This window comes from Nicotiana tabacum, chromosome 8, assembly GCF_000715075.1.
Source record: "Nicotiana tabacum cultivar K326 chromosome 8, ASM71507v2, whole genome shotgun sequence".
Taxonomy (NCBI): domain Eukaryota; kingdom Viridiplantae; phylum Streptophyta; class Magnoliopsida; order Solanales; family Solanaceae; genus Nicotiana; species Nicotiana tabacum.
The window spans coordinates 84,373,819-84,386,751 of NC_134087.1; positions in this window are offsets into that span (position 1 = coordinate 84,373,819).

A 12,933-nucleotide genomic window follows, 5' to 3' on the forward strand; every position below is an offset into this window, starting at 1 on the left:
AGAGAGAGAAGGTGAGGAGGTTCATTGATGGACTTATTCAGCCGATTCGTCTTTAGATGGCTAGGGAGACTAGGAGTGAGATTACTTTCCAAGAGGCGGCCAATGTGGCCAGGAGAGTGGAGATGGTTCTGTCGCAGGGAGGTGGTCATGGGTCGGACAAGAGGCCCCGTCATTCAGGTAGATTCAGTGGTGCCTCGTCTGGAGGCAGGGATTCGTATGGTAGAGGCCATTCTCCTAGGCCCTTTCAATCAGCATTTCAGGTTTCTCACGCTGCTTCAGGTGGTCGTGGTTCTCACATGCAGTATTATGATCAGGCAGGGATTTTCTGCCCGTTGCTCGTGAGTTTCCTGAGGTTTTCCCTTCAGACCTGTCGGGTATGCCACCCGATAAGGATGTTGACTTATGCATTGATTTGGCTCTGGGCACTAAGCTCATTTCTATCCCACTGTATCGTATGGCTCCACCTGAGTTGAAAGAGTTGAAGGAGCAGTTGCAAGACTTGCTTGAGAAGGGTTTCATTAGGCCGAGTGTTTCGCCTTGGGGTGTGACAGTGTTGTTTGTTAAGAAGAAGACGAATCGATGAGAATGTGTATTGATTACCAACTGTTGAACAAGGTTATGATCAAGAATAAGTACCATTGCCGAGGGTTGATGATTTGTTTGATCAGCTTCAGGGTGCTAAGGTATTTTTGAAGATTGACTTGAGATCTGGCTACCATCAATTGAGGATTAGGGCATCCGATGTCCCTAAGATAGGTTTTCGCACTTGGTACGGGTACTATGAGTTCTTGGTGATGTCATTCGGGTTCAGCTTTTATGGATTTGATGAACCGAGTGTTCAGGCCTTACTTGGATTCGTTCGTAATAGTCTTCATTGATGATATTTTGATATATTTTTGCAGCTAGGAGGAGAACAAGTAGCATCTTAGAGTGGTTCTTCAGACCTTGAGGGATAGTCAGTTATATGCTAAGTTCTCGAAGTGTGAGTTCTGGTTGAGTTCAATTGCATTCCTGGGTCATGTTGTATCAGTAGAGGGTATTCAGGTTGATCCGAAGAAGAGTGAGGCAGTCAAGAACTGGCCTAGACCAACATCAACTATAGAGATTCGGAGTTTTTTGGGATTGGCAAGCTACTATTGTCGGTTCGTGGAGGGGTTCTCATCTATCACAGCCCCGATGACCAGGTTGACCTAGAAGGGTGCCCAGTTCAGATGGTCGGACAAGTGTGAGGCGAGCTTTTAGAAGCTCAAGACAACTCTAACTACGGCACCGGTGTTGATTTTGCCCACGGGTTCAGGGCCTTATACAGTTTATTGTGATGCATCTCGTATTGGACTTGGTGCAGAGTTGATGCAGGATAGCAAGGTCATTGCCTATGCTTTGCGGCAGTTGAAGATTCATGAGAAGAACTACCTGGTTCATGATTTGGAGTTGGCAGCCATTGTTCACGCATTGAAGATTTGGAGGCATTATCTATATGGCATGGCATGTGAGGTGTTCATGGATCACAAGAGTCTTCAATATTTGTTCAAGCAAAGGAAAGGCCAATGTAGTGGCCGATGCTTTGAGTAGGAAGTCAGCCAGTATGGGCAGTCTTGCTTATATTCCGGTCAGTGAGAGACCGCTTGCTTTGATATTCAGACTTTGGCCAATTAGTTCGTGAGGTTGGATGTTTCTGAGCCCGGCCATGTGTTAACTTGCACAGTTGCTCGATCTTTATTATTGGAGTGTATCCGTGATCGGCAATATGATGATCCCCATTTATGTGCCCTTAGAGACACGGTGCAACACGGAGGTTCCAAGTAGGTTACCTTAGGTGATGATGGAGTTTTGAGATTGCAGGGTCAAGTTTGTGTGCCTAATGTGGATGGACTCTGAGAGTTGATTTTAGAGGAGGCCCATAGCTCCCGGCAATCTATTCATCTGGGCGCCGCGAAGATGTATCAGGATTTGTGGCAGCATTATTGGTGGCGGAGAATGAAGAAGGATATCGCTGCATAAGTGGCTCGGTGTTTGAATTGTCAGCAGGTTAAATACGAGCATTAGAGGCCCGGTGATTCATTTCAGAGGATTGAGTTTCCCGAGTGGAAGTGGGAGCGGATCACTATGGATTTAGTTGTTGGATTCCCGCAGACTCGGAGGAAGTTCGACGCAGTATGGGTCATTGTTGATAGGCTGACCAAGTCAGCGCATTTCATTCTTTTGGTAGTCTTCTATTCTTCTGAGAGGTTAGCTGAGATCTATATCCAGGAGATTATTCGCCTTCATGGTATGCCTATGTCTATCATTTCGGACCGAGGTACGCAGTTTACCTCACGATTTTGGAGAACAGTTCAGCGAGAGTTGGGCACACGAGTTGAGTTGAGCACAGCGTTTCATCCTGAGACGGATGGGCAGTCCGAGCAGACCATTCAGCTTTTGGAGGATATGCTCCGAGCTTCTGTCATTGACATTGGAGGCTCGTGGGATCAGTTTTTTCCTTTAGTAGAGTTTGCCTATAACAACAGCTACCAGTCGAGTATCCAGATGGCTATTTATGAGGCTTTATATGGTAGGCGATGTCGGTCTCTGGTTGGGTGGTTTGAGCCGGGAGAGGCTCGGTTGTTGGGTGCGGATCTGGTTCAAGATGCCTTGGACAAGGTCAAGATCATTTAGCATAGGCTTTGTACAGCTCAGTCCAGGAAAAACAGTTATGCCGACCGCAAGGTTCGTGATTTAGCATTTATGGTCGGTGAGCGAGTTTTGCTTCGAGTGTCGCCTATGAAGGGCGTGATAAGATTTGGGAAGAAGGGCAAGCTTAGCTCTAGCTTCATTGGCCCGTTTGAGATCCTTTGTCGAGTGGGATAGGTGGCTTATAAACTTGCATTGCCGCTGAGCTTATTAGCCATGCATCCAGTGTTTCATCTGTCCATGCTTCGGAAATATCACAGCGATCCATCCCACATGTTAGATTTCAGCATTGTCCAGTTGGACAAGGACTTGTCTTCTGAAAAGGAGCTGGTAGCTATTCTAGACCGACAGGTACGTCAGTTGAGATAGAAGCGTTTTCCTTCTATTCATGTTCAGTGGAGAGGTCAGCCTGCTGAGGCATCGACCTGGAAGTCCGAGTCCGATATGCGGAGCCGTTATCCCCATCTTTTCCCCGACTCAAGTACTTCATTCATCTGTCCGTTCGAGGATGAATGGCTATTTTAGAGGTGGATAATGTGATGACCCAAAAGTTATCACTTATTTTTAAATTGAATTCTGCGTTCCGAGGCCTTAAAACCTCTTTTAGCATCACCTCGATTAACGTGTGCAGTCCGCGCGCGTAGCCAAGAAGCTTATATGTGAAAACCTGTGAAAAATGATAAATTTTGACTATAAAATGAATTAATTTGACTTTGGTCAACATTTTAGTTAAACGAACCTGGACCCATGATTTGACGGTCCCGGAAGATCCGTAGGAAAATATGGGACTTGGGCGTATGCCCGGAATCGAATTTCTAGGTCCCAAGCCCGAGAAATGATTTTAAAGAAAATTATTTCTAAAATTGTTTAAAGGATGTAAAAATGAATTTTGATTAGAACATGTTGGTATCGGGCTCGTATTTTGGTTCCGACGCCCGGTACATGTCTTATATGTGATTTAAGATAATTCTGTGAAGTTGGTAAGAAACAGAATCTGTTTGATGTGATTCGGACCTTCAATGCAAAATTTGATGTTTTAAGAAGTTTTGAAATATTTCATTGATTTTGAGGTTTAATTCGTTGTTTAAGGGGTTAATTTGGCAATTTGATCGCACGGATAAGTTCATATGTTGTTTTTGAGTGAGTACGTATGTTTCGTTTGGACCCCCGAGGGCTAGGGTGTGTTTCGGATGTGTTTCGGAAGGTTTTTTGAACATATAAAAGTTGCAAGTTTTTGTTGTTCAGTGCCCAGGGATTTTTCTCTTCGCGTTCGCATGGGCACACCCGCGAACGCGTAAGGAAAATCTCCCAGGTGCCAAATTTCTTTTTCGCAAACGCGAAGCTGGTGACGCGAACGCGATGAGCCTGTCACGAACGCATAGAGCAAATTCGCCCAGTTATTTTAAGTTCCAAAAACAGAATGTATAACGGGAATTACACCATTTTTCATAAACTTCATCTTCTCCACACCTCTTAGGCGATTTTTGAAGAGGAACTTCACCATAGCTTCATAGGTATGTAATCCTAAGCTCGTTTTCTTCCATTTTTATCAACACCCACTAGATTTCTAGGCTTAAAACATGAGATTAAGGGTAGAAAATTAGGGATTTGGGTAGAGTTAGGGCTTTTTGATTATTTGGGAATTTGACCTCGTTTTGGGGTCGGATTTCAAAACAAAATATATATTCGGGCTCATGGGTGAATGGGTGATCGGATTTTAGTCCGAACCTCATGTTTTGACTAAGTGGGCCTGGGGTCAATTTTTGACTTTTTGGGAAGAATGATGGGGAAGCTATAATTAAGCATTGGAATTGGTTGTTTATCATTTATTGATGTTATTAAGTCGATTATGTCTAGATACAATTGATTTGGAATCAAATTCAAAAGGAAAGGCGGTGTTTGAGGCTTGAGTTGGTCGTGAAAGTTCGAGGTAAGTGTTCTGTCTAACCTTAGCTTGAGGGATTAGGAGTTGTGTCCTATTTGCTATTTGCTTCTTGTTGAGTACGATTTATAGGCATGGTGACGAGTATCTATACATTGGTGTCGAGCATGACCGTGAGTCTAAAATTGCAATTTATTTTGTGTTCTTGAATAGTACTACGGATGCTTTAATTGATGATTCTCGATATTGACCAAGGATTAAGTTTGTTTTCGTGGAAATTACTTATGATTGAGTATTGGTGTTAGCTGAGATAAGTAGAAGTTGGGTTAAGATTTATTATAGTTGTTTCTCCCTTGCCGGGACGTATTTATTTTTACTGTCGAATCCTTTGTCGGGATAGTGTAGCTTATTGTTGATCCATTGTTGGGACTCTTGGTATGGTTGTTGCTAAAAGTATATAAATGCTATGTCAATAATACTATATATGGAACGGGTTGCACGCCGCAACAATGTTATGTTGGATTGGGTTGTACGCCGTAACAATACTATATATGGAACGGGTTGCACGCCGCAACAATGTTATGTTGGATCGGGTTGCACGCCGCAACAATGTTATGTTGGATCGGGTTGCACGTCGTAACAATGTTATGCTGGATTGGGTTGCATGCCACAACAATGTTATATTGGATCGGGTTGCATGCCGCAACAGTGATATAAATGGATCGGGTTGCACGCCGCAACAGTGTTAAATGATAGGGATCGGGTTACGCACCGCAACAGCGTTATTTATAGTTTTGTTGTAAATATTGAATTGTTCTCTCATATTTCTCTTAAGTTTCTGCTGGATTCAATATTTCCCCCGTAGCATGTGCCCCTCCCATGTTAATTTTTTATTCCTATTTATTTTCCATTGTATATTATATAGCTGCACAGGTTTATTTGGAGTCTGATCCTAGCCTCGTCACTACCTCGCCGGGGTTAGGCCAGGCACTTACCAGCACATGGGGTTGGTTGTGCTGATACTACACTCTGCACTATGTGCAGATTCCGGAGCAGCTTTTAGACAGTAGCACTTGGGGAGCCTGCCTTCAGTTCATCCAGAGATCCCGACATAGTCCTGCAGGCGTCCGCAGGCCGGGCGTTCTCTTCTACTTTATTATGTACTCGGTTTTTATTAGATTTCGAGACAGATTGTATTTCTTTCAGACAATTGTTGTAGTAATCTTAGTCCATCTGTGATATTGTGACACCGGATTCCGGGTAGAAATGCGTGTTGTCATTATCGTACTGTCTTGGTTATTATATTAGATTAAGTCTTCCGCTTGATTTCATTTATCGTTAATATCTAAATGTTGGATACATGTTAATTCAGATTGTTAAAAAGGGTTAAAATGAAAGAGTTAGAAATTTTCTATGTTAAGTGACTTGCCTAGATTCTATGAGTAGGTGCCATCACGACTCCCGAGGGTGGGAAATCCAGGACGTGACATGTTAAGAGTCAATATCTGTCACGACCCTAACCCCGAACCCGGTCGTGATGGCATCTCTCGTGAAGAAAAGGCCAGCCAGTTCAACCCAACTCAACCTTTAAAGCAGTTAATCAATATAAAAATAGTCCAAACATGATTTAAACAATACTAATTACCGGAAATATCGATAACAATGCGGAAAGTCTAACCCGACACAGCCCTAACCGGGGTGTCACAAGTTACGAGCATCTCTAAACCATAATACTATTCTACAAAAGCCATAAACTACTACAAGTGTTTGAAAGGAAACAGAAATAATAGAGAAGTAGAGACATGGGGCTACCGACGTCAACAATTACCTCGTAGTCTCCGAAAAACCGCCTGGAACTAGAGGAATCAGCACTCAGGAGCGGTACCTGCTACGCCTGAATTTGCACAAAAGGTGCAGGGAGTAAAATGAGTACTCTAACTCGGTGAGTAATAAAGATAAATAATGATTGAAAGTAAGAAAACACGTATACACAGGGTATTCTATAATGAAGCAATTAAATAGGTAATTTGTAAGCAGTAAACCAATGAAAAGTAAAATAAAGTACTTCTACAACAAATAAATAGGTAATTGATAGACAGTTATGATAAAGTAAACACATAGAAGTTAGCCCCTCGGGGCACAGCATCGACAATTTCTGCCCCTCGGGCTCAATCTCACATCATAATGGGTACCCACGCTCACTGGGGGTGTGCAGACTCCGGGAGGGGTCCCTTACAGCCCAAGCGTAATAACAAGCCATCTCGTGACATCAAATCTAGGCCCTCGGCCTCATATCAATCAAGTCTCACCTCATGGCGTATATCTCAGGCCCTTGGCCTCATAAACAATTTCAACAAGCCACCTCGTGGCGTACATATCTCAGGCCCTCGGCCTTAAATCAGTATCAGTGTCTCCTCACAACTAGGCCCTCAACCTTACTCAGTCAAAAATACTCACAAGGCCCTCGGGCATTAGTAAAATGGTATTCTCAGCCCAAAACATCGTTTAAATTATCATTTAAGTCTCAAAACGGAGTAAAAATGGTTGAGTCGTAAAACAGTGGAAAATAACATGACTAAGTTCAATTAGTAAGTCAAAATAGTGGGGAAATAGTAACAAAAATCCCCGAAGGGTTCAAATAGTTGGCACAAAGCCCAAATATTGAAATCAGCCCAAATCATGATGATAACATATAAGTTTCAGTCAAAAGTGCAGTAAAATCATCAATCGGGACGGACCTAGTCACAATTCCCAATAGTACACGACCCCACACTCGTCATCAAGCGTGTGCCTCACCTCAATATAGCACTATTGTCACACCTCCTTTTTACGCGCCTGCCCCGAAGGGTTAAATGCGCGAGGGGAGTTTTTCCAATTTAAGTGACAATATTCGAAATGAGATTATTTATTTTAATTCAGAGTCGCCACTTGGGAAAGGTTTGGCTTTTGGTGTCCCAAGTCACCGGTTTATCTTGAATCCCAAATCGAGGAAATTTTCGACTTTTCCAAATGAAGTCTGCGAACCAGAAATTCTAAGTAAGGAATTCTGTTGACCCGAGGGAAGGTGTTAGGCACCCTCGAATCCCGTGGTTCTAGCACGGTCACTTAAATTGTTATAATGGCTAAATATCTGATTTAAATACATGTTGTGACTTATGTGCTTTTATTAAGTTTAAACCGCTTTTATTATTATCATTTATTTTTATAGAATTGCAACGTCGTGAAAATGCATCTCGAACCACGTCACAATCAATGCACCCGTGATTGTCAACACATTTTTGACTCCGCTGAGATTTAAGTTTGGGTCACATCAATGTGCACCCGAATTTAAGAATGTAATTTAATTAAACCGCGCCTAAAGAGTCTAACACGTTATTATCTTTAGGGAAGGCCATGAAATTCACTAAACGGCCTGTCCTGAATTCTAAATATTTATTATGTTTAGTTGTTGAGGGCCCCGCAATTGGCATTTTTATTTGGCGAGGCTCGTCTCATTATTTTAGAAAAAGGATATCCTGAAGCGACTACATTTCTATTACATTTGTCTCTAAAAAATAAAAGAGAAAGATACCAAGCTTACTTGTTTAAACTACTAACATATTAAATCTCTACTATGTGTGACGAGTCCGAATTTTGCTTGATTGCCTAATTGGTTGTTTATGAGGTGAGAATCATTTCATGCCTTGTCTTCAAAGGGTGAATAAGCTTTGTTAACTTGATAAGGGAGATTGCAAGCAAACCAAATAACACATACTAAATTTACATTAAACAAACCTTAAGTTTGAATTTTAAAATTAACTTATTTAGGCTTGATAAATGAAATCGGTTGTTTATTAAGAAAAAGTACTATTAATTGGATTCGAGAATGCCTATTAACTTTCCTAAAAAAAAGGTCATAGCATTGTGAGCACGTGATTTTTGTTTCGCGCGACAATCGCTCCAAAAGAAATAAAAAATAATAACAATTGGTCCTGCTGTACAATTTTTGGATTTTTACATGGCACTTTGTTAATTATTTACGATTTTTTCCCATTTTATTTTATTAAAACAAAATACAAAAAATGTATGTGTCATGCGTAATTTGAACCATAATCCGGTTGCTAAATAGAAAATCATAAATACGCATCTTGGTCCGTGATTTTTGTTTTGTTTGATTTTACCTGTTTTGAAATATTTTAATGTGTGTGCAAATAATTGTATTAAGTGTTTATTTAATTTTAATTTGATTTACTTAGGTTTGTTTTTAAAATAAAGAAGAAAATAAAATAATAAAAAAAAATCTTTTTTCCGGACTTGGGCCAATTTTGAACAAATTGGCCCAAACAAACTAAGCCCAAAACCCAGGCCTGCCCGGTCCGTGACCAGCCTACTCCGAGAACATACAAACGACGTCGTTTTAATCCAGGCTGATCTGAGCCGTTGATCTCTGAAAGATCAACGGCCAAGATCTCTCACCCCGAACCCACTAACAGACCCGACCCGTCTCACCCGGACCGACCCCAACCCTTTACCCTTGAAACGACGCCGTTCCCTGTTAGTCGAAGGATCCTGGCCCTTCATCACATCTCATCCAACGGCCAGGATCCACCTACCCACTAACTATATAAGCTCGTAACCTTACCCTGCCCCCCCTATCCGAACCCCAGCCTTCATCGTCTTCACAAGAACCCCAAACCCTAGAGCCGCCTCTGTACCCCTTCACCATGAAAGCCGGCGGCATGAACGCCGATGACCTTCACCTTAACACCCTAAAACCACCTTGACACCCTGAACATGGATCTGTAGTCCGTTTAGTTCGAATCATCCTCTAGGTCCTCGAATCTTCATTTGAAGATTCGAGCAAAACTCGATCTACACCGATCTGCCTTAGATTCATACCAGACAACCCTCGGACCCCCCTCGTGACCAAACCATGTTTGGTTTGGTCCGAATCTAACCCTGGAAGCCCAAGTTCCAAATCTACCTTCCACAAAACCTAAAAACCCCAAGCCTGGTCCGTACCTGTTAAGCCAAGAGGTTAGGGCGTAATGGACCTTAATCGAAGTGTTTCTCATCTGAGAAACACTTCGATTAAAGTCCGTTCAGCCTTAAGAAAGGTCTGTTCGAATCCAAGTTAAGATTTTTTGATTTTTCGGGTTTTAAGGTGAGTTTGCTTTCTTTTCTTTATTTGTTTTAGTCCATGTGATTGTTCTAAAAGCTGTTCATGTTTGGTGAAATCTGTTGTTTTGAGTTTTATTAACTGTGTCCTGTCCACCTTGCCTGAGCCTTTGTGTTTGATTGTTTCTTTCTTCTACTTGTTACTGATAATGTGTATATGTGTATGTGATGTGCGAATAATTGAACTTCAAATTTGAACTGATTAACTGATTCCTCGAGTACAATTCTGCTTAGTCAGTATAATTCAAATCATGTGCTGGATACTTTTAAATGTCTGATTTTGGCTACGATTGTACCTGTTATGATTAATATAGTCGAGTCGACATATGTCGTCAATTAGTTTTAACTATCTGAACAATAACAAATTGACCTGCTGCAGTTAAACATTGCCTGAATCAATTAAGAACTGAGTCTAGTGCTTATAATTGTTAATTTGAATCAGAAATGTAAAATCAATGTTTTGTTTAGTTACAGTTTTGAAATTGGAGGGCATGTGCACTTGTGCACAACATGTGCATTTGTGAACAGCCTGTGCCCTGCCTAAGGGCTTTTTGAATTAAATAGTTTGACAGCATATGCTGTCAGACTACATCCTGCTGCCCATACCCTACTTTAGTTTCAGAAATAATAAACATTACTAAAGGTAAGCCTGCCAAGGGAATATCATGGTGTTTTTGTTTATACTTAATTAGCTAAGTGGAAACTGAAAAGGGGCAGCACATGGGAGGGTATTCTGATGGTCTAAACAGGCTGTTAAAGGGATGACTTTAGGCTTATAAAAGAGGAGGACTTCCATCAGTTTTAGGGATAGAGATAGGAGGGAGGACATTTGATTAGAGAGACAGACATAGGGGATTCAGACTGAATCATTGAGGGCTGAAGTTCTGAGAAATAGAGACACACACAGAGACAGACATTGATAAGAACAAAGTGAATTGAGAGGGAACACTTTTAGAAGAGTGAAGTTCTGAAAACAGAAAACTGGAAAAGAACTTTGTCTGATTAACTCAGACAGACAAAACTAGAAATTGCGTTCTTCTCTACTGTCTTGATTTCACTAGCCTTGATATGTTTGTTCAACACTGATTTCTTCTAAATCCAATTGAGTCTGCTGGTTGTCTGTTGGTTTACTCTGGAACTTGGTCTAGTTGTTTTCTTAATTCTACTTGCCTCGTTTGTTGCTGCTGCTGCTGTTCTGCTTTCTGCTGCTGCTGACCCCTTTGCTTCCACTTCTTCTTTGCATTTCATTATTCAGTATTCAGGTACACATTTCAAGTCCCATGTTGGTGTAAACTGTAACAGTTCGAAAGCATGAAATGAAAGGAGTTCGAAGAAGTTTAAATGTCTGTTTGTAATGCTCATGGTCTATTGATTTCTTTGTATAAATTGATTAGTGTGTAATTCAATAGCAAAAAAAATCTAGTTAGTTAATAGTTGTTTGTTGATATGAGTTAAGTAATGGTACAGTACGTAGAATGTACAAATATTTGACATAGTGACTGACCGGATTCCTGTTTAGCTATAATGATATGCATAGGATAGAATACTTCCACCTTACACAATGATGTTCTGTTTTATTTTAGTTTCTTTCATCAGGACCCGCTAGGCAGTATATAGGAGCACGTTCGAACCCCTAGTGGTAATAATGCCTAGTGGGTTAATTCCCTTAATCTAGCCTAAATGAGTCTAGTTTGAATTCAATTCAAGAGATGTTTTGGATATAAGCATAGCATTTTGTCATGTAATTTCTTTGTCAAATTAGAACATTTCTCATAAAGTATGACGTTTTTTTTACTTTATAAATAATTAATCAGAAATTGATAAGAATTAGGCCCAAAGCATATACTTGAATTGACATGTATCTTCCTTCTTCTATTTTAGATTGAACATAGTAAAGATGTAGTCACTGCAGGTTTATCCTTTTAAATAAAATGAGACGAGCCTCGACAAACAAAATGCACAAGCTGCGGGGCCCTCTAAATGTATATATTAAAATACTTAGAATTCGGGACAGGCCGTTTAGCGAATTTTACGGCCTTCCCAAAATAACAATACGCTAGTTGCTTTAGGCGCGCCTTTAATGATTTAACCTTCTTAAACACGGGTGCACATTGATGTGACCCAAATTCAAATCTCAACGGAGTCGAAATATGTTAACAACTACGGGTGCATTGATTGTGATGTGGTTCGAGATGCATTTTCACGACGTTGCAATTCTATAAAAATAAATGATAATAATAAAAGCGGTTTAAACTTAATAAAAGCACATAAGTCACAACATGTATTTAAATCAGATATTTAGCCATTATAACAATTTAAGCGACCGTGCTAGAACCACGGGATTCGAGGGTGCCTAACACCTTCCCTCGGGTCAACAGAATTCCTTACTTAGAATTTCTGGTTCGCAGACTTCATTTGGAAAAGTCGAAAATTTCCTCGATTTGGGATTCAAGATAAACTGGTGACTTGGGACACCAAAAGCCAAACCTTTCCCAAGTGGCGACTCTGAATTAAATAAATAATCTCATTTCGAATATTGTCACTTAAATTGGAAAAACTCCCCTCGCGCATTCTACCCTTCGGGGCGGGGCGTGCAAAAAGGAGGTGTGACAGCTCTGGCGACTCTGCTGGGGAGGTAACCTAGAACCACTGGTTCAGGGTTCAAGAATTCGAGCTTAGAATAATTGTTATATTTGGCTTTATTATCTGATCTTTATTACATGTTTTTGCATAACGTGCTAAATGTTGTCTTTTACCGCTTTGATATTATCTGAACTGTATATAAACTGTGCCGAAACCCTTCTTTTCTTACCTCCGGGGAGAAGCTCGCTGGTCGAGACTCCCTATTCTGTTAGTGTCAATACCTGAAATAAGAAAGAGGTCGGACAAGTTATAAAGCCGGACGATCTCGCGGGTCCCCGGTACGTAGCCCCCTCCTCGACTCGAGTTGTCCGCTCGGGTACACAGTCTAGAACAAATACCCAAGGTATAAACCTAGTATAACGAAACTTCATGACGGATCCCTAGTAGGAACGTTTATTTGCATCATGTTGCATTTGACTTAGGGGGCTCAACACAGGGGTTGGGTCCGTCTAGGACAGGCAACCTGAAACGAAAAGACCATCCTGCTGCATCCTATTTGTTTTGCGCATTTATTTGCTTCAGTTCCGTATGCTGACCGGTTTCTAAAAATAAAAGGAAAAAATAACAGCGTAGGGAGATAA